Source organism: Schistocerca gregaria, chromosome X (assembly GCF_023897955.1).
Source record: "Schistocerca gregaria isolate iqSchGreg1 chromosome X, iqSchGreg1.2, whole genome shotgun sequence".
Classification (NCBI taxonomy): Eukaryota; Metazoa; Arthropoda; class Insecta; order Orthoptera; family Acrididae; genus Schistocerca; species Schistocerca gregaria.
The window spans coordinates 460,977,347-460,999,843 of record NC_064931.1 but is presented as its reverse complement, the minus strand read 5'-3'; positions in this window follow the sequence as shown (position 1 = coordinate 460,999,843).

The following is a 22,497-nucleotide window of genomic DNA, read 5'->3' as shown; positions in this document are numbered from 1 at the left end:
AAAGTAGTACGCCTAGAAAGACGACGTCGATTTTGATACTAGGACGGCTTATGCCATCCGGGGGATTGCTGATGTACTGAAAATGGTTTGAACGTCGTTCACCAATACATAGTATAGTGGCATAGCAACCAGAGCGCCATATGTGTCTACCCTGTAGTAGAAAATGTTCACAGCCAGAAGGCTCAGAGTGAAACAAGTAGGCAACCATGTGACGGACACGCACTCGTGATTTCTGCATCCAGCTGAGGGTGCTTGAAAGGGGTAAAATTATGGCCTTCCGAGTGGTGGGATGGTCCTTTCGCGGAACTGCTACAAAAGTTAGACGTGATGCATCAGTTGTGCAACGATGCTGATATCAGTGGTCATTTGATCAATGTCACACACGTGGACGTGGTTCTGGACGTCCACGCAGCACACACGAACGCTAGGATCGTCGCATTATAAGTGCATCAGTGGTAGAGAGCACAGCACAGGTAATACGGCTTGTGAGCCCAGTCGTGTTGACGTGCTAACACGAACTGTTACGAACATGTTATTCGCGGTGGACTAAGGGCATGACAACCTCTAGCGCGTCTCCCACTCACGCCACAGCTTCGACGAGCACGGCGTGACTATTGCCGTCAGTGAATCACTTCGAAGATAGAATGGGGTGCCGGGGTCTTCAGTGATGAAAGCAGATTCCACCTGCACGGAAGTGATGGTCGTCTGCACCTACGAAGTTGACCTGGTGAGCGCTGTCTCGTAGACTGAATTCGTCCAAGACACACTGAGACCACCACATGCCTTATGGTCTGGGGTGCGGTAAGCTACAACTCTCGTTCACCTGTGGTGTTTCTTGAAAGGACGCAAACCAGCGCTCGGTAGGTGGAGAAGGTTCTTTTGCCACTCTACCAACAGAAAGGTAACGTGTGGTTTCCAACAGGATAATGCTCGTCCATAAACTGCCCGTGAAACTCAACATGCTCTGCAAGGCAACTTTCCTGGCTATCAAGATATCCTGAATTGTCTCCAGCCGAATACGTGTGGAACATTATGGGACGAGAAGTGACTCGGGCGACTCTTTAATCAACACCTCTTACAGATCTTTGCGAACAGGTGGAGCAGGTATGGATTACCGTATCCCAGAACAGTATGGGCCACCTGTAGGGTCGACTGGGTGCCAGAGTCAGGGCCTGCATTGCCACCCGTGGAGGTTACACAATGAATTAATGTGGGTGCTCCAACATGGGTCGATACCAGGTGCCTCAGAACCGCCTCTGCTGTTACTCTGTAAATGTAATGATTTTAGGTGTTGCAACAAATTCTGATGAACTGGAAACATCTGAAGCAGTGTACAATTTTTTTCGGTACCCTATTTTAAGGCTTCTTTACAGTTTTTTTTTCTATCATTCAGCTCCCTTCTGTGCCAGATGTACGCATTTTATATGGGGCAAGAAAGACTAGTCTATGAACACCAGGTGACGATATCGTTAGGGATAAATGATATTCCCTCGGATCGTGCAAGTGTGGGGAATGGAATTGAGCTCTTAATCAAAGGAAACTTTATAACCTTAGCTGCCATGAATTATGAAATTTGCTCCAAGCGTTTCTTAATGTTAACAATCAGAACATAATTGTTAACTGATTACTTTTTCAACTTAATGCCATAATAATAATAACAGGATAATATGGGGCTAAGCAAATAACTTCAAATTTTTGAGCCACTAAGGGGTAGTAAATATTTTATTACGTTTATTAAATTGTATTTGTGAGCAGCTCATAGTAACAAGTTCTCTATGATAAAGGAAGTCTGCTTCCAGATCTGTTGCTCTTCATTGTAAACAAAGAAACTAAGTCATAAAAAGAAATTGTAGGGTTCTATGTGTCGTAAATGGGGCTCCGTGAATCATTGTAAACAGTCGCACAACTATACACAATACGGAAGACTACAATTTTAACTTTTCCAGTATTTGTCACATGCGTTTCCCACAGCTGAATCGTCTACGACCATACAAATTTCGTGAAGCCACGTCCTGCTCTTACCACATCTGATCCCTTACCCTTCTTTCACATGTCTAGGTTCGTAATATTTCGTGTTTTTGGTAAGGCACTACTTATTCATCCGACTCAGCTCAAGCTGATGATGAAGATGGAGCCTTTCCTGGCCGGCCATTGTGGCCGAGTTGTTCTAGGCGCTTCCTTCCGAAACCGCGCTGCTGCTACGGACACAGGTTCGAATCCTGCCTCGGGCATGGATGTGTGTGATGTCCTTAGGTTAGTTAGGTTTAAGTAGTTTTAAGTATAGGGGACTGATGATCTCAGATGTTAAGTTCCATAGTGCTTAGAGCCATTTGCATTTTTTAAGCCTTACTTGGATTTGGGGGTTTCTGTTAAACACCTAGCGCATTCCTGCACGTCTCTGGTCATTCTTTGCAAGTATTCATAATACTATATTCTGTTTCCTCTTGTAAGACTGAGGTGAACTGGTGAAGTCAGACTTTTTGCCTCATCTCGCACTTGTGGTGCATGTGGTTTTCGTTGAGGCTGGAAAAACAGAAGAAGTTAATGATGAAGAATATGTTGCTGAGTTCTGATGTTCCGAATTTCTTGGTGGATGACAAGGAGCTGCACGGCCTGAATATACTTCTGATCTGTGGTAAGAGAGCGTTACTCATCATTCAGGAATGTGAACGAAGGAAGGAATTTGTGTGATGATATTGCTCTGGGACTGAAGAAGTAAATTCCCATGCACAGCATTTCCTACATTAGCCGCACGTCTCCATGCAACATTGAAAAGTATACCAAAAAGAATTTCGTGGTCGAGGTTGTGTCATTATTGTGTATAATTAGCCTGCATAAATGCTTTAATAATGATGAAATAATATATACTATAATCTGATTCATAAATCCACATAAAGACTGATCCACATGGACAACATGGGAGGGGGAGACGTCTCCCTCTGGCCCCCATATATGGGCCCTATCAGGTTTGGCAGCACACCGGCCCTCGCCATTAATCCTCCACGCGCAGGTGACTAAATGAAGGAAATGAAACAATAAATGTGTTCAAATGAAAATGGTAGAAGACAAACACGTCCAATTTAGTAGTAAATATAATGTACTTTTAATCCTTCAACATTACTCAATTAAATTCTAGATTTCAACATATCCTACGGTTCTGTGTCGATCACAGTAAAACTGAAGTCATGGCAGCTTCTATAACATGGTCGGATAAGGTTGTAAGGGTGATTCAGCGTTGGTTGCGGTGAGAAATACTTATTAACAAGAAATGGATACCTTGCGTGCTTTCTGAGTATCTTAGAATTGGTTAGCCAATCAGGCATTTACGGCAAAAATTCAAAACCGCCAGATGCAGTTAGTGTCTGTAGTTCTCACAGCATAGATAACAGCGCACAAAGATGCTCAGCCTTTCTCTCGAGTTCGATCCTTACTACCGTCGTATTAGCTCGTGGAACTCGGAAAAAGTCGCAACGTATCGAATTACTTCTTAACAATTACATTCATATTCATAAAAAAGAGAACACCTGGAATCACTAGAGACTGGTGGTTTATATTCACAGCACATGTACATTCTTATGTTCTGCAGAAATGACTAGCATTTCAGTCACCTTGGTGCAGGTTATGTCCTGTGGCCTAGTAGGCACAGGGTCCGCCCTGACCCTGGTTACTAGTTCCATTTGTGATGGCATCGATGCGTAGAAGGTTCGAAAGACATTCTGTGGTACAGCCATTCATACTACATTCACCTGGCTCCAAAGTTTTTATGTGTGGTGGTTGGCTCTGGGTCACAGCGCTGCACCAGTCGTTTAACAATATGTCACACTTTTTCGGTTGGTGACAGGTCTGGCGATCTGCCGGACGAGGGTAAAAGGCTGACATCATGTGACAACAAGAGGGCACGTGTTCGTGCAGCAGCTTTAGTCGTGCATTGACTTTCTGAACAATGGCGTCTGGGCTGTAGCGCAGAAAAGGTATTGCTATGGGTTGCATGATGTCATTCATGTGGGTCACACTGGCCACAGTGTCCTGGACTTGCACCAACTGTGATTTGTGGTTGTGCCCAATAGCACCCCACAACATAAGACCTTGAAGTGGCGCTGTATGTCTTGTGAGAATGTAGTCATTGTGATTCCACTCTCCCCGTCTGCAGCGTACCAAATGCGGCCATAATTTTGAATCAAATAAAAACTGGATTTGTCTGGAAACACTATCTGATTGTGTTTATGTCCCCTGTGACGTAGTTCCATACACCACTGCCGCCTAGCATGTTTCTGCAGCATGCCAGTGTGGCCGTACGGTTCTAGGCACTTCAGTCTGGAACCGCGTGACCGCTATGGTCGCAGTTTCTAATCTTGCCTCGGGCATGGATGTGTGTGATGTCCTTAGGTTACTTAGATTTAAGTAGTTCTAAGTTCTAGGGGACTAATGACCTCAGAAGTTGGGTCCCATAGTGCTCAGATCCATTTTGTTTCTGCACATTAGCCGCAGGTAGGCGGAAAAGTGGGCTACGTACCAGTAACCCATGCCATAATAAACAGCCACGGACTGTTACCCCTGACAGTGTGCAATGAGTTAGACTGTTCCACTGTTGCGCCAGAGCCGAAGAGGATGCACATCTGTCCTGCAATCCCATTAGGATGAGATGCCACTAATCTCGGCGGGTGGTCTGGGTGGTGCGACCTGACCCATCTCGATGTGTTCTACGGCATTCCATGAACCATTCGGTACCAACCCACTGCACTGCGAAACAGTACCTCCCACATGAGTAGCAATTACCCAGATTTATGCATCACATTCTCTCATGCCAGTAATGCGTCCCTCTTGAAACTTACTGATTTGACGGTACAGATCACGTATACTTTTGCGAGGCATCCTGCACCTCTGTTCAAGTCACTCTGATCCTTTAAATTAGATCTATAGCGACAACGAGAGCCACGGGCACATTTTAACGGTGGGTGGTGTTGCGCCGCGAGGTCGATATTGACCTCGAACCTGCGGGCTGATATGATTCAAATTCTAATAATCTCTACGGAAAAACAATAATGTATATGTCCTCTGAATTCGAACGTCCTACCTCTAGTCGTTTATGGTGTTCTGTTTTTTTTCTGAACATGACTGTATTTCTCAGGACAACCTTCCTTCAACCGAGCGAGTTGGCACACTGGTTAGCACACTCGCATTCAGGAGGACGACGTTTCAATCCCCCAACCGACCATCCTGACTTAGGTTTTCTGTGAATACCCTAAGTCGTTTCAGGCAAATACCGAGATGGTTCCTTTGACAGGGCACGACCGATTACCTTCCTCATCCTTCCCTAATCCGATGAGACCGATGACCTCGCTGTTTGGTCTCTTCCCTCCATATTCACCCAACATCTCTGCAACACGTTTACAACCTTTCCAGACGTTTTCTGACCACGCTGTATACTACTTCACCGCGATTTATGGTTTCTAAACGATATAGAATATCTTCGAGGAAGATTGTATAGTTCAAGTCCCTGCATCTTTAGTAGGCAAACAGTCACGACAGGAGGAAGGGGGATCACGGTTTGCTGTTCTGAAGTCCCTTCCACCTCCATCAACCCCCAAAAAGATCTAGCTATCACAACCATTTTAACGTTGTAAGATGGCAAGAACTATGCCCCTACACGAAGTTAGATTACCTAACTCGCATTGAGCGAACGGTAGGGCTGAACAAAAATGACTGACAAGGCACAATGCATCTTGTAGACAGTATAGTATGGTTTTAAAGTAATTCACATGACATGAAAACTTAGTGGAAACGCGTCGATTTACTGGAGGCTAGTTTATCCAAGGGAAGTATTCAGAGTTGACCATGTCCAACTGGGGAGCAGCGAAGGGAAGCGACAGTAGGCAGCTTAGGGCGGCTAAAGCTCTGAGAAAGCAGTAATGAGGTTTCCCCCCCAAGCTGCCTTAAGATGAGTGAAAGTCAGTGCGTGGTTGACCCCATGCTGATGTACTGGAAAGCAGACAGAGAACTTGTGCGCAGTCGTCCCATTTTCAGTGGGTGACAGGTTGACATACATCAGCCTCCAATGGGAACGTAGGACCAAGGAATTTGAAGTACTCTTCTGGGAGAGAGAATTCCGGAAAAAGTGGTCTTTTGTGCAGATGCTAACCTTGATGGGTGGCAAGGGAGGAGCTAAATAGCAGACGTGGAGAGGAAGGGAAATTTTGTGGGAATTTGTTCACTTCCCAGACCAGGCATTGGTCGGCACTGGGAAGCGATGCATAATTAATAGAGCTATGTACTGAGCAAGATAGTTACTAGTGAAGAGACGAGCACAGCCTTGCAGCAACACAAGGCCGGCCGACGTCCTCACAATGACGCCACGCCACCCCACCATGCTGAATTCAGTGTTACTGCAACCGCTCCTGCTTGAGTTAGGCACTGATTAATTTGTTGGATCACGTCCGCAAAGTTTCCATGAGGGTTTCTTGGGCCGTGTATTGTGGATTTCTTCTCCCACTTCGCATTATGCCTGGGTCAATCGACAGGAACTAATATTGATTTATAGTGCTTTACTCCATGTAACGCAATTTATTACCACAGCCTGTTAGGGCAGTCAAGTAATGTAATAATTGAAGGACATTGGTCAAAATAAATTTTTGCTAATCGACTGCATCTGTTCTTAATCAAGTAGTTGAAATCCCAAGCCAGTTTCTCAATTAATTTTATGTTCAACATCTGCATATGGTGTTCAATAGCTGAATATAACATCAATATGCACCCCGTTTTAATTGAAAGTGATCGATTCTGAATCAATTAATGTCAACACTGCCACTGCAGTTCAATCAGGAGTCACAGGGCCTTATTACTTTCTTTGCGTTATTCGCTATTGCGGCAGTTTTGCACTCTCTGTTGATCTGTTAGTCAACTAGCTGGGGTGAACACACGCCAAAACCAGCTAAGTGACGCGTGGGGTGTTACATATGGCTGACCCATGCCAGGATACGATACTTCAGGATTTGCTGGGAAGTAGTCTTGAAAAAGGAAATTGTTCCATGTGATACATTGCTTATCCATTTGTAATTGAAAAATCGGTAGCTTTAGTTACAATAAGTTACATTGTCCTCTTTATGTGCTGTCCTTCCCAATTGACATTTATAGGTGCCTATACATTGTATTTTTGATTTGTTGGAGTACTTATGATTTGCAGTGCCGTAATCAGCCGATGCTGAGCACACAGATCACAATCATTCGTACTAGCCGTTTTGGGAGAATGCTTCATGTACTGTTTCTCAGGTCACTGCTCACACCCAGTGTATCAATTTGTATCCTGATATATGTTTTACGTTATCTAATTACTGAGTGTAAGTGGTACCTGGGTTTTGAGTTTTCAAATGATAACGAGGGGAAAACCCAAGACAACAGCAGATTGTTACCTGGGAGAACATGGGTGATAGCATGGAAAGCTCTACCGACGAGCGTGACAAACGTGAGTTGGAAGCGTGACAAACGTGAGTTGGAACTTCGTGAAACTTGTTCTGACGACCGGTTTAGTCCGCTGAATAGCAAGAACGTTGATTCAGGCAGTGATAATCAGGGCTCGGGGGCGCAGGGAGTACAGGATTAATCCGTAAGTATGGAAGATCCGGCCTAAGAAGCCAGAGTATGTTCGAACAAAACGATGTCAGACCATTATCAAAAGATTCATTCACAAAAGATCCGACGGGGCCGCGGAGACGGTACTTGTCAAGATATCGAAGGGTTCCTCAGAACAGAGGAGAAGAGTCGCATTTCAACCACAAAAGTAGAACGATCAAAATGCAGCTACTCTCAAAAATATTACGTACCTGTTACAACAGACGGTGAACTTAGAGCAGAGCGCGAAACTTAATGCTCAAATTAAAAAGGCGAACTCGGAGCTGAACTATAGGCTTACAGAAGTTCATAGGGAAGCAAAAGCGGAGGTAAAGAATCTCGGCGTCAAAATTGAGAGAAAGATTACCATCATCAAATGGACGGCAATTGAAGCCAAATTAATTGCGAAAGGTGCAAGGAAAATCGTGAGAGAAACTCGGGACTCAACGCAAAGCATGGCAAAAGTATTAAGGGTCATAATATTATGGCTACAAAGCCGGATAAAATGTGTCGAAGAAAAGCAACAAGAGCAACCGGACATAAGGCCAAACGAGATGTTGAAAGTGGAGGTGCTGAAATAAAAAGAAATTTAGAGGACGAGGTAAAACTCTCATTACAGAGACATCAGGAAAGGAGAAGGGTATAATTACTACGTCGACTGATCCTTCACTTGCTGGAACATTGATAACCGCTTCACGGTGTGACAAAGTTGACACTATAAGAAACGGGAGCCACGCCTTGAGTCACAGCTCTGAGGCAACGACCGAGGTAAACACGAATGGCGCGCAGCAGTCCAGTGAGCACAATTGCTGTCGGCTGATAAGATGTACCGAACAACTGTGGAACATAGAGAGCGGCAGAGATGACGATAGCGTGTCGGAACGAATTAGTTCACGTCCCGAAGGTCACACGAATCGTAAGAACGGGCGAAATGATAACTGGAATGATGACTGGTTTGACTACAAGCATTTTGTATCAGTCCGAAAGTTCCATCAGTACAGGGACGAAGGTAATAGCTTGCATCCAAAATCTTTTATGGGGCAATTCGAGTTATCTTTGCCCCACACTGGCCATTGATGTACCAGCTGGATTTTGTGTGCTCCCATATGGAGGGCGAGACCGCTGAGTACATGCGAAATGTAGCGAAGACGAGCGTCTCGTTCGAAGAATTCAAAAATGCCTTCTTGGGCTAGTATTGGTCTAAAGGAACACAAGAAAGGATCAAACAAGAAATTATGATGTCCAGAGATATGGAAGGGGCAGGGTACCGGAGTCCGGTAAATTGTTTTGAAAATATGTCAAAAAGGATCGAGTACCTAGACAACCCATGTAGCGGTGCGGAAATCATCGGATTATGCTACATGAAACTTCCTATTTCGTATCAACAATCACTTGCTGGTCGTTGTGGTAGCCATACTGAGGTATTTAAGGGAATTTTGTGCGAACTGGAATTCGCATTTTAAGAGGAACAGGTGCGGGAGATACGCCGACATCGTGAACAAAATAACAAACGTCGCAATAAAGGACCCGAGTTGGATAATAGGCCAGTACCGAACTACAACGGCCACAATCAAGGTAAGAGTAATGGCAACCCAAAAGAAGGTACCCGGAAGAAGAGCGACACTCTCAGGTGCAATATAAAAAATCACAAAGGACTTGCGGCAGTAATCAGCAATCGGGAAGGAACAGGATTTATGGTTACCAAAATAACAACCAGGAAGAGGTCGAAGTCCGCCCTCCGAAGCCTGGACCATCCCACCTTAACGGGAAAGATTACGAATGACTAGAGCAGAGCGTGGACGTAGTAAATGTAGGCTTAGAATAAGGATTTTTGCTAAAGTGTCTTGTTTGTTTGTGTATGTACTGATCTTATCGGTAGAATGTCTCGTATATATGTGCCCAGATTCTGTGTTTTTGTTATTAATAATGATATCTCGCCTCTCGGTGTTGTGAAAGTGAAGTGCACTAGATTATTTTGTAAAAACACAAGATTAAAGAATAGAAAACAAGTATTTCTGGGCGTTCCCTTAGAAACAGATAGATTAGGGACTCTGTAAGTTATAGGAAGGTTCACCGTAATTGTATCTCCGTCATTGGAGAACATATTTAGGGTGGCCAGTCCCGTAGGTCGTTACGAGGACGCACCGAAGCATCTCGTATGCCCCTGAATACGTAAGAGGTGGACAGCTATGCGCCGTTGCATGAATTAGCGCACCCAGTGCATGTTTAAACGTACCGGATGTCATCATCTACAGAGCGAACAGTAGCATTAACACGCCAGAAATACTTGTTGATACCAAGATATTGTAACAACTGCGAGCGTGAGAAGTGAGCTATATTAAAGTGCGCGTAATTTATGACGAAGGCGGAGTTTAGGTTCCTTCTGCTCATCTGACGTCACAAAAAACAGTTAGCCAATGAACAGAGAACGACGTTGCCAGAGCTCGACTGCAGTGCAGAGCACGGACGAGTGTCTTCAGTTTTAGAAACGTTCAGTCATAAATAAAGTAATTGAGCAAAATCAATGTCTTAGTAGCAGACTTTCTTTTATAGAAAGTTTGGAAAAAGCATTTTTTATACCAATTGCTTCAAATTCTATTAATTAATGAAACCAAACCAGCAATAAGCCTCCTAATTCAGCAATAGCAAGGAAAGGTGTTTGTATCATTCTCGCTAACCGCTTTATCGCAATAAAGAGCAGCGGTAATTGTTTATTTCCTATTGTACTTCGACGGACAGTGAGTAATTCATAATCATACCAACAGTGTTTGTCGGTATTTTGCGTGATATTTTAAAGTCCTCTGGGAAATCTAATTGAATGACGAGCTGCGTTTGCGTAATGGCTAAAGTGCCGCCGGCACTGTAGCTCATCGTGTAGCTGGTTGGCCTCTGTAATAAAAAAAATTGTGGGAAGGATCAACCATCGAACTTGAGCAGGATGTCTTGGGACGTCCGCAAGGACCAAACACACACTCACACACAAAAGCGTGTTCGGTCAGGGGGTTGGCGTCCCTCTGTAATAAAAAAACTAAGTTAATCGATCAACAACGAACTTAAACAAATGTCTTACGACGTCCGCCCCGATCAGATGCAACGAACAAAATGAGATTAAAAAAATTGTGTATGACTGCTAAGCGAAAGGTTCTGAGTCTAACCTTGCTCGGTACTTAATATTTTCTTTATTTAAAAACAGTATCAAAGTGTCTTACTTTATGAATTTTATTCGTTTGAATGTAATTTTTTGAAATTTCTTGTGGCAACTGACATCGACCATACGGAATGCATACGCTAGGGAATTTTACATCTGCAAACTCTTCTAACTTTCGTGCAATGGTGTACTACATCTAATGCTGCACAATAACTGCGTTGAACATCGAAACAAAATTAAGTCATTTATGGGGAGGGGGAGGGGGAGAAGTGTCAGTCAACAGTATGTGTAAAACAAAAATTTTTAGGCCAAATAGTTTTTGTGAAATGAAGTGATAAAGTGTGTCAAAGTAGTCGAAACACCATGTGTGTGCACAGGCGAGCAGTGCAATGATGACAAATCGTGCACATCGCTGAATGCGTGGAGCACGTCTCTGTAGCAGCGAAAGGGTTAATGTGGCCATGGTGGCTTTACTTCATAAACTGCGCGCTCTCCCCAAACGTAAGTTTGCGAACTGTACTATGGCGCTGCTCCTCTTAGCGTCTACAACTGGCAATACAGCAATCTCCCGCGTCTGGGCGGGCATGAGCGAACCGCCAAGATAAAAGAATTTAACTATAGTGTGGTGCTATTTTGACATTGCTAATCTGCAACATGTTCAGATGCCTTATGAAACCATTCGCGACAAAAGGAGAAAACGGGAAGAAAATAGAGGAGAGACGAGGTGTCGCAATAGAACACGATAAAGGACGCTATCCAAACCTCCAACAAAAAATCTTGGTAAGACTGAAACATGCCTAAGTTTGTTGTGCTTTATATATGTTCACAGGCACAATAAGAGGGACGTCTGCCACATAGGGAATTCCGAAGAAGAAACAAGATTACAGGTATGTTGTTGTGGTCTTCAGTCCTGAGACTGGTTTGAGGCAGCTCTCTATGCTAATGTACCCTGTGCAAACTTCTTCATCTCCCAGTACCTACTGCAACCTACATCTTTCTGAATCTGCTTAGTGTAGTCATCTCTTGGTCTCCCTCTACGATTTTTACCCTCCACACTGCTCTCCAATACTAAATTGGTGATCCCTTGATGCCTCAGAACATGTCCTACCAACCGATCCGTTCTTCTGGTCAAGTTATTGTGTTATTAATCCTGTAGTCACCTGACTAGAAGTCTTGCTGATTAGAGATAAAAAGTAGTAAATAGTAGACATGTAGTCGGGTTAGCCAACACTGTGTTAGTCGTAGAAATTGGTAGTTAGAAATGGTGATGGGATCCTGTCCAGATACTCTCGATTCCCTATTTCTTGATTGTGTGTGTGTGTGTGTGTGTGAACGATTGTGAAGCAAGTTGTCTTGTACATTTTTATGTTAATGTATAAAAAAGTTCTGTTAAATTTCTATTTTAATTGATCCTGGAGTTGCTTTTCAAACCACAAAATCATTCCTTTTGTAATAAGATAATTTCATTGTCTTCAATCAGATGTAAAAAAGTATGGTTCTGATGGTTAAACATGAGCACTTTCCATGTACTAAAATTGGTTGTGTTAGTGTGTTAAGGTGGTGTAACTGTGCAAGAGGGATTTGAAGCTACGACACGTGGCACGCCACACACGAGCTGACAAGGAAAGAGGACGACAGCAATGAGGGGAGCACACAGCTGACGATGATGATGGCATGTAGACGAAGCCCTGAATCGACGGGATGGCGGTCAACTCAGCAGCCAAGGAGAGGTGAGATCCAGCACCTCTGTGTACAACAAAGAGGTCGGTCCTGGTCTCTGTACACGGTGCATATCGGGGGCGGCAATGAAGAGGTCCAAGAAGGTTTCTATATTTGTCGCTGGCCACGTCAGGTGGAGCTACAGCCCCGCTTACCTTTTGTGCCTAGTGACTCCAACTTTGAGGACCTGAGCTAAAAATAAGCTCTCTTCTGATCACGGTCCCTCCCTTGCCCTAAAGAGTCTATAGAAGGAGCAATGAACTGTGGCTGTGCTGCCAGAGGTCACCGACCATAGATGCACCGATGGGATCTTGTGCCTGTCGGACAAGATGTCAACAACGAGCTCTTAGGTGAGAGTCATCCTGCCTCAAGAAGATGAGCGTGCCTGTGGCGCCATCTCGGTAATCGACGTTGCTCTCTTCTCAGCCGATAGCCATCCCTCAACTGGCTAGTCAGGGCTAATGTAACTTCTGGTCCTGCAAGAAACTTGTGCCATGTGTGAGAGTGTCGGTGCGGATTCAAATGAATAACATGCACCTCAACTAACGTAAAGTACTCATTTGTTCTGTTTATGAATTATGTGATAAGAGGTTTATAATTTTATAAATGTGCCATATGTTAATATGTCCTATATTTCTCATGCCACGTCTCTTTGTATTAGAATAAGATATCATACTTATACCTTGTTACAAACACACAACAGTGGTTGCTCAATACGCAAAGATTCTTCTCATTTTTATTGTGTTTTACATGTGTGTACACAATACAGATAGTGGACTAAACCACAAATTATTGAATTGTGTAAAGATGAAACTTACACCGTGCACAATATAAACGTCCAGAGACAGAGACAGAGACACAAAAAAAATCCTTTATTTATAAAATGTCAACAGGCATTCACATATAATTGAATGAGAGCAACCACTATCAACTTCACAAAATGTTACACGAATATTGTTCATGTATGTTTTTAGTAATTTAAGTCAAGTAGTGATGGATAACTGAGAGTGAATGGACCTTAAGTTATAACTGCATGTCTTGTCATTTAAACGACAAGCACAGAGGTGCTTAAACATGTGAATTTGGCCTTTGCGACATGTGTCCTTGTAATATAATTGTAGTTTTCTCTTGAGTACTCTCACCAATAATTGTCTCAGGAATCGGCAGAGATTAAAGTAAAATTAAGACTAAATAATGACTACGTCTTTAACAATCAATCCAGTCATTGAAGGCAGGTACCCTAAGAGTGAATGGGAGTTTCCCTCAGAGAGGAGGCAGAGGTAATCAATCGCCTATAACTAATCACGTGAACGGATTATAACACCAATGATGGAGATATTAATTTTGTAACAGAGGTGGTAACACCATAGGAGTCATCACCTGTATTAAAAAATTGATTTGAATAGAGGGGCTATGTAACATGGCAAGAACTATGCCCCTTACATGAAGTCATTGAAGATCACATAACTCACGTTGAGCGAACAGTAGGGCTGAACAAAAATGACTGACAAGGCACAATGCACCTTGTAGATGGTATAGTAGGGACATTTTTGGAATGATTAATGTCGGGTGATGGTTTTAAAGTAATTCACACAATATGAAACCTTTGTGGAAACGCATCGATTTACTGGAGGCAAGTTTATCTCAGGGAAGTATTCAGAGTTGACCGTGGCCAGCTGGGGAGTGGCGAATGGACAATAGGCAGCTTAGGGAGGCCCAAGATCTGAGAAAGCAAATGAGTGACAGTGAGTGGGTGATTGACCCCATGCTGGTGTACCGGGAAGCAAACAGAGAACTTATACACCGGTTGATAAAACTCTGTCGTCCAGTTTTCGGTGAAACATGCGAGAAAGCCGCACAAAGCTATGGTGGAGCGCTCAACAAGGCCAAAATACGCGTGTTCGTGACTGTAGCAACTTCACGCTGAATTCACGGTCAACAGAGTTTGAAGTAAATCAGGTGAAGAGCGACAGAATGAAATACATCGGCCTCCAATAGGAACGCAGGACCAAGGAATTTGAAGTACTCTCCTAGGTGTCAGAATTCCGGAAAAATTGGTGTTTTGTGCAGACGCTAACCTTGATGGGTGGCCTGGGAGGAGCTAATTAGCAGACTTTGAGAGGAAGGGATATTTTGTGGGAATATGTTCACTTCCCAGACCAGGCATTGGTCGGCGCTGGGAAGCGACGCATAATTAACGCATCTATGTTCAAAATGTTTCAAATGGCTCTGAGCACAATGCGACTCATCTGCTGTGGTCAGCGGTCCCCTAGATCTTAGAACTACTTAAACCTAACTAACCTAAGGACATCACACACATCCATGCCCGAGGCAGGATTCGAACCTGCAACCGTAGCAGTCGCACGGTTCGCAGCTATGTACTGAGCAAGATAGTTAGGAGTGAATACACGAGAGCAGCCTTGCAGCACCATGAGGCCGGCAGACGTCCACACAACAACGCCGTTCCTCCACGCTGAATTCAGTGATATTGCACCCAATCCGGCTTGAGTAAGGCACTGATTAATTTGTTGGATCATGTTGGCAAAGTTTCCACGAGAGTTTCATGGGCCGTGTATTGTGGAATTCTTCTCCCACTTTGTATTATGCCTGAGTCAGTCGGTAGGAATTAATTTTCAATTACAGCGCCTTACTCCATGTAAACGCCCTTTATTACCAGTGCCTGTTAGGAGAGTCATGTAATGTTATGACTGAAGGTCGGGGGTTAAAATAAATTTATGCTAATCGACTGCTTCTGTTTTTAATGAAGTAGTTGAAATTGCAAGTCAGTTTCTTAATTAATTTTATGTTCAACATTTGCATATGGTGTTCAATAGCTAAATATAACATCAACGTGCACAGCTTTATAATTAAAAGTGATCAATTCTCAATCAATTAATGTCAACACTGCCACCGCAGTTCAATCAGGAGTCAAAGGGCCTTATTACTTTCTTTGCGTTATTCGCTATTGCGGCAGTTTTGCACTCTCTGTTGATCTGTTATTCAATTAGCTGGGGTGAACACACGCCAAAAATAGGTAAGTGATGCGTGGGGTGTTACAACATAACTTCGATTTTAATAATAATAACAATACAAATAGAAATGTTCTTATGTAACAATGATAATAATGCTAATAACTGTAATTTGTTTCACCAATGCTTCTAAGAAATTATAAATCAGCGAAGCTTTTGAAAGGTATTCGTCTTAAAACTTTAGAAATACTACATGTGTCATACAATTGATTTAAAATTACAATAGAATGAATCTCTAACAACGTTCTAATAATTTACACAAGATACATCTTAGTGTGAAGTCAACATCATAAGTATTTCTCTTTGCACTACGGCTGTGAACACAGGTCTACGCCAGTGTCTGAATGAGGGGAATGCTACTTCTTCCAATCGCATATACCTACGTCCAGAAGGTCTTTCTGTCGGTTTTTTGGGTCCCATATCTCATTCCATACAATCGGAACCCTTATAAGATCGCTTTGTTGGTGTTTGTCCATCTGTCCATCTGTTAGGCTCCGTTTTTCTCGGGAACGGTTAGAGGTATCATGTTTCCACTCATGCATCATACTATGGTGAACGATTAATTGCTGGTGTGAAAAATTTTAGCTTCTAAGTCAATACAATCAAAAGATGCTACAATTTTATGTCAAATTTTATATCACATACTCGCAAACTCATCCATCAAAACCTTTATGGTGTTTCCTGTTTTTCAATAGTCGTAAAATTTTACAATAACAAGGTTTCAAAGTTCAGACAAAGGAAACAACATTCGAAAATCGTTATTTTGTAATTGTATCACGTAAAACATATTGTTTTGTCACTTCGTTATTTGTATGAATGTGCGTATCTATGTATGTCTCACTGAACGACTTTTTGTCCGTCTGATAAGACCCCTTGCTCAGGAATGAGCAGAGATATCAGGTTGAAATTTATGTCGGGTACTAACGTCTACGCTTGGCCTGCAGTGTAAGAAATGCAAGCTTTAAGACAACGCCTTCAGAAAGTTAGGCCATTTATGACACATAATTTGATACTTGAGATGTAACTCATCAAAACTCATAGTTGAACTACATGTGCACATGTTGGGTTTGCGAGTGAGATCGAAACCACGATCAATAGTGCACTAATGGCAGAGGAACTGACTTCGTTATACCATCTGCTTTGTCCTCAAGCTCAGCGTCGCCTCCTGCATTAATTCTCTGATATCAGCCAAAGGCCATTAGCTGACAGCGCAACCTCACATAGCTCACGGCTTACATCAGTAGTACAACGTAATTACACCTAGCGGCTTTCCGATCGAATTATTTATCGGGATCCTAGATGGTCCATCAGTGCCTCAGCACAACACCGAATTCTTGGCCGTCTTTCAACCACATGACGTTTAAGATCTAATTGTTATTTTTCCTGCCCACAATTTACCAAGTATATATGCACTCCCCAAGAAGTTTTATGTGTGGTTTTGCCCCCCCCCCCCTCCCCGTCATATTTACATCTACGTGATGTGGATGGGATCGTGTTCGCCTCTTTCAAGGTGGAGGAAGTTCTGTTAATACCTCGATATTCTGGTCATTACAGTGTTGATAATTCTCGTCCATTAACGTTCTTGAAAGGCAAATGCCTTGCCGTAGTGTATACTCCGGTTCCTGTGAGATCACCGAAGTTAAGGGCTGTCGGGCGTGGCCGGCACTTGGATGGGTGACCATCCAGCTGCCATGCGCTGTTGCCATTTTACGGGGTGCACTCCGCCTCATGATGCCATGAGAGGAGCTACTCGACCAAATCCTGGTGGGCCACTTGTGACCTGAAGACGGAGTGTACGTTCTTGAAATGTGATTATAGGAAAGTGGTGAGTGTAGAAAATCGCAGAATGTTTGTCTGGCTGGGGCTGCCGTCGGCAAATGTCAGTGTTGCCTTCTTCTTCAATCTATTCTTGTCCCTATGGCCGATTATTGTGATGTGGTTCCGGTTGTTGCTGTTACTTCTGTCCATTGTACGTTTGCCTTATAGAACACTGATAGTACTTTCGATCGTAGAAATGAAGAATTTCAGCTTCGGCTTTTGGAGGTGATCGGGTTTACTGATGAGGCTTGTAGAGTGTTAATGCACTTCTTCATGGACGTTGCAACCTCGGTGGTTGTGTGTAGGCATCTGAGATCCCCGATTACCATCCGCCGGGGAGTGGCACAGGGGAACCCGCTGTCGATGTTTATTTCCTTTTTACAGGATTGGGGGTATCAGAAAGGACCCTCGCTGCTGGCCCGCATGCGCTGATAATGTAATTGTTTCACACGGCCGATGTGTAGAGACACGTCAGCTGAGCGTTATCATCGATGTTTAAAGCTGTGTCCCAAGAGAGCGACTATACGATCGCAGAAGTAAACTTCTTAATTTACAGGGGTGTCGATGTAGCAGTAATCACGTGGGCCACTGCTTTGGATCGAAATACATCACTGTGTGTAGTTATTGAGAGTTGTCCGCTCGAAATGGCGCCTCTCAGTTGGAAATCGGTTACTGATAAGACCAGGGCAGTAGTTTCGACAGCAGCTCGGCCCTCATTTCGCTTTTGTTTCCTCGTCTCCGTTTTTCTTCTGTATTCCTTCCTTTTACACTACTGGCATTGTTTTGGAAAAAGAGCCATGTGAGGAAGCAGTTAAGTGATGGGAGAGGGGGAGAGATCGGGGAGGAATAGGAAGAGGAGGAGGAGGAGATTAGCGTTTAACTCCCCGCCGGCAACGAGGTCACTAGAGACGGAGCACAAGCTCGGATTAGGGAAGGATCGAGATGGAAATCGTCCATGCCCTTTCAAACGAACCATTCCGCCATTTTCCAGAAGCGATTAAGAGAAATAGAGGAAAACCTAATTCAGGATGTCCGGACGCAGGTTTGAACAGTCGTCCCAGTATGGTAACCTCTGCGCCACCTCCCTCGGTTGGGGGAGAGTTGGAGAAACGAGGAGTATGACAGCCATCGTGGCCTGATCTTGAGATTGGAGCACTGCCCTCTTTGACTCTACCAGCCTGAAGCTGACTGTGACCATTATTGACAGCTTTGGTACAATGTATTTCCAGTTTTGCACGCCTATTCAGATACCTTTGTTGTGCTTCTTCAAATTACTTCCAATTTTATAAACAGTGTGCAAAATGAGTCATATTCGTGTTGGTTCTCTTCATTTAAATGTAAGTTAAAAGATGAAGGCGGTTTAGCGGTAGAATATATTTCCTGTTTGGCACGCAGATTCAGATGCTTCTGTTGTGCTTCTTCTAATTACTTTCAAATTCATATACAGTGTGCAAAATGTGTCATGTTCGTATTCATTCTCTTTATTTCAATGTAAGTTAAAAAAGAAGTTCGTTTATCGGAACGCATGTCGGGATATGGATATGTTGCGAGTTCATATAACGGTCTAACCATAATTTTTTATTCTTTGTTTTAACATAGTCTTCACCTCTCAATGATGTGAGGAACCGCGAGAAAGAACACTGATTTGAACTCCATGTTAAAATGTAGGTCCTCTTTCTTCCGTTAGATAAGTGGGGTGGGCTAGGGCATGCAAATCCCTAAGCGGCGACCAATAGAAAGAGCCGCTCCAGGCCATTGAAGTACACTAAATTAGTATTATTGTTATTATTATTATTATTATTATTATTATTATCTGCATACGTAATTAAGCTTGTACGGAACCCACAGAGTCAAGAACTACTCTCACTTGTCCGGACGTTTTAACGGTGTTTCCTTTCCTCCTTGGTTTCCATTGCTCAGCTATCTGTGGTTTGCAAGTTCTACTGGCAGTGCGGACGAGCCGTGTTGAATGTATTGATGACAGCAGGTAAACTCATCCCGAAGATATTTGCCATTCCTATCTAGAGTGTTCTCTGCCGTCGGTTATGCCACAGATCCATTCACGTGTGCCGGCACTCACGCAAGCAACTTATAACTATCCTGTGCTAAACGTAGCTTCAATTTCTATGATTTCTAGTTGTTATCGAGACTAGTAGTCTCAATTCCAATTTATTCTCCGAAAGTTATGTTTGAGTTTTGGAAATTCATATATGTAAAATTATAAACGCTATCAATAAGATTTGGAGGGAGGCGGAGAAGGAGAGTATTGACTCATACGTCGTCCCGCCTCTCTCCTCGGCATGGATCTGCCTCAGACTTGTGAAGTACGTCCAGCTTATAACAAACCAGTTTAGTATGTTCCTACTCGTACGTTCGTTAACTGTTTGCAATTGGACATGGTGTGAAATGCTTTCCGGAAGTCTAAAAATAAGCATTTTGTTTGTTGCTCTTCATTCACAGTTCTGAAAAAATCAAGTGAGAACAGGGCAGCCTGAGTTTCGCAAGAACGATGCTTCCAAAACTCATGCTGACTCGTGCACTAAACTTCTCAGTCTCTAGAAAGTTTATTTTATTCGAACTGAGAATATGTGCAAGGATTCTTTAGCAAACAGAAGTGAGAGGTGTGGGATCTGTAATCACCCTTTGCTGAGTGTTCCCCTATGAAAAGTGCAGAAAGACGGACACTGAGATTCTGGAGATCACCGACAGGTACGTCGAGGCATGCCGTCTCCAGTGCCATGGCCAGCTCCGGTGTATTCCTTTGCTGAGGATCTACGTCGCCTACACCCTAATCGAGATGGTCCTACAGGTCCTCAATTGGATTTAAATGCGTGGAGTTCGGTGCCCAGGGAAGTTGGGTAAACTCATCCTTGTGCTCTTTGAACCACACAAGTGACACGTTGCATTGTCCTGTTGGTAGATGGCATAAAGCCGATGTGCATGTGCGCTTTCTTTCTCACAGGCAGCTCAGAACAAGCTGTGACATGTTCCAACAAGCATATCGTTTCGCCAGCAAACACAGAAAACCAACGCATGCCTACACATGTCGTATTTTGATGAGTTCATTGAAGTGCATTGACGAGAAGCCTAGACTTTATATCATAGTAAAATTAAGGAATGGTTGGTTCACAAGTTTGCATGTTTACAATGACACACAACATACTTACGGGGATATCTATTTGCCATATCGGTTCCCAATCACATATGAGTGGTCCCTGTTGTGGAGCATTTACATGTTTGTATTACATACCTAATAAAATCATTCACTTTATTTTTTACTGCCATCATAAATTCATGCAATACTCAGTGTTTCATGTAGCTCCCTCCTCTGCAGCAGATATTATATAATTATCATGTTGATTATTGCCCTCCCCTTTTGAAGCAAGCAGTAAAACTAATTACTCCACAAGTTCATTCAGATCATTGCGGTGAACCGATACGATGTGTGAGAGTGATGAGTTGGAGACTATCTTCCAATCAAAAAATCAAGTTATTTTTATTACTTCCAATACCGTCTTGTGCAGTCTTGCTGTCTGAAACATAGAACCCGACGGCCGGCCAGCTGTCACAGGGACCAAGTCGGAGTCGTACACATAAGGTAGCCAATACAGCCGGCAGTCCTTCAAAATTCAACGTCTGGGCGTATGCACGATCTGGCACATTGTATGACGTGGACGTGTATGGAGGAAGTGCTGTCATTCTTTGCGAGCAATTGCAAAGTTGTATCTGTTAGTGGTCTAGGGGCATTTTACCCTTCGGAGCGTAGCCGCACAGACGAGTTGGTACTATGGCTGCTCATCATTCACATAGCGATCTTTGCACAACAGCTTGGTGAATGTCTACGTGCCGTCTGTATCGACGAAGAAAAGCGAAAGAAAAGCATTATATACTGTGTACGTGACTCCTCTCTTTGCAGTATGTATGGAACATAGAGAGAACTGTACAAGTTAGGTGGTACCAATATCGCAAGGTCCTCACCGACACAGTAAATCCTACGACAGATTTGTCATGGAAGTAGAGGCTGGACGATGCTGTCAAATTCCCACTAGAACGTACGATACGTGTGAACATTTTCCAAAATAACAATACTCTCATGTCGCCGCGAGCCTCAGCCTCATCGTTACTGCTCGTGTTTCGCTTCTAGGAAAACAGGCATAGAAAGCTGTGGTAGCGAAGTAGAGACACACGTGAACAGAGGGAGAAGAACATGGTCTCACGAGTATCTGGAAAATGCCTAACAGAATTGCAAAGTGAGGGAAGGGACAAAAACAATTAGGGCTCTGCCTACATTCATACGTTGAGTAGCAGCTGGCTATAAACGTTTCATCGCAACTCGCAACCTAAAAGCAATGCAAACAACACAAAGAGAAGTGGTTGATGCCTTTTCAAAAGGCGAACAGCTTGCGGACACATATGAGGAACAGACCCGACTTGCGCTGCTCGACATCACTATAGAAGAACAGCATTACGTTGAACTCATTACTCAATACTTCCTGGAATATCGCGACACCATCAGCCAAACAGAACCAAAACAAACAACATATTCCCAAACAAATGGATTTTCTGTTTGCAGGAAGAACAGATTCGCCCCAGGAGTAGACAAAATTTAAAAACTACTTCTCAAACACCTACCCCTGAAACCACTAGACCCGTTAACGACAATAATCAGTAGATGTATGCCGCTTCCCCATTTCCCTGGGAGCTTTAAGGCATAGAAAGTTAGCACTACCCCAAACACAGCAAATAAACCAAAACCACCAGCAAACATCCACCAGGTCATCTTTCTCCCCACCATGGGAAACAAACTTGAAACAGGAGTTGGGAACAGGGTCAACGTGAGCCTCAAAGAGGATGATACCATAATGTCGGAACAGTTCGGGTTCCGAAATAAAGTCTCTCCAGACCTTCAAGTACTCCTGATCACTGGGCACGTAACAAATAATTTCAAATAGACAAACACCACAGCAGCGGTATACCTGGACAAGGAGAATGCTTACGACAGGATTTGGCACATCAACGTGACCTCCAGGCTTACTCTGAACACAAAAAACTCTGATGTGCATGTCAAATTCATAGATAGCTTCCTGAAAAAGCGAATGTTTCTAATCGAAGAGGAAAACGCTAATCCAGCAACGTTCCATACTCGCAGCAACTGTATTCAACATGTTCGCAAACGCC